Genomic DNA, 1,120 nt, shown 5'->3' with positions numbered 1-1,120 from the left:
TATCGATGTTGCCTACGGTATTTCAGGACTCTGGGATTCAACTGGCATTTAGACAGTATGTTTTCTGTTCAGTTGGTATTGCCATTAGGCACTTCTTCGGCTGACTAAACAGGTTCCAGGGCTGCTTCAGGAACAACTCCAAAAGACTCAGCAATGACTGACTCAGCGGGCATTATTGGCGCTGCTTCAGGAACAACTGCAAAAGACTCAGCAGTGACTGACTCAGCGGGCATTATTGGCGCTGCTTCAGGAACAACTGCAAAAGACTCAGCAGTGACTGACTCAGCGGGCATTATTGGCGCTGCTTCAGGAACAGCTGCACAAGACTCAACAGTGACTGACTCAGCGGGCATTACTGGAACAGATGGAACAGGTCTGAACAGAGGCTGAGCGGCTTTCGAAGTTACAGCTGTCTTGACACATTCTAGTGCGATTACTTGCGACCGAGAGTCTTATTCAAGCCAGTTTATAATAACTGACAGTAGGCTCTGCAAAATATAACACAACTCAAGTAAAAATTCCCTCCCGAAATCTTTCAAAACCTGCCATAGAGGTAAAGGATCGGAAAAGAAGCGATAATAAGAACTGTGCCACGTGCTGTTCACATTAGGTGTCATATTACCAGCTTTTATTTCTGGTTCATCTGAAAGAGGTTTTACAATAAGCAAACCACAGGACATAACAGCTGTATCTCCAACTGCTAGACGCGACTGAAAACCATGTCTTAACAATTTATACACTTTTGAGAGTAAATTCTGGCAAATAAAACGTATCTTATAAATTAATTGACACCCAACTATTCTCAAAATCTGACATGCAGTCAATGTAGCAATTAAAATACAAAAACGTTTCACAATCAAACCGATATTGATTTACGTATTTCTATCGTGTTCTTGCATTTCTTAATTTAAGGACAGGGCATCTCATAACTTAGATACCAGTTAATGGAACTACCAACTCAGTTAATAGGATAAACACACACAATCATAAACAGACCTGCGAAAAAAAATCACGTGCTGAAATAACAATGCAGGCCAAAAGGTTAACATATTGTTGCTTCCTTAGTAAGGCAAGGTATTATAACTTGTACTTTTCACATTACCTAACATGAAGTCTGACA

This window comes from Penaeus monodon, chromosome 15, assembly GCF_015228065.2.
Source record: "Penaeus monodon isolate SGIC_2016 chromosome 15, NSTDA_Pmon_1, whole genome shotgun sequence".
NCBI classification, from domain to species: Eukaryota; Metazoa; Arthropoda; class Malacostraca; order Decapoda; family Penaeidae; genus Penaeus; species Penaeus monodon.
The sequence above is the reverse complement of the archived record's forward strand: the minus strand, read 5'-3'. Positions refer to the sequence as shown.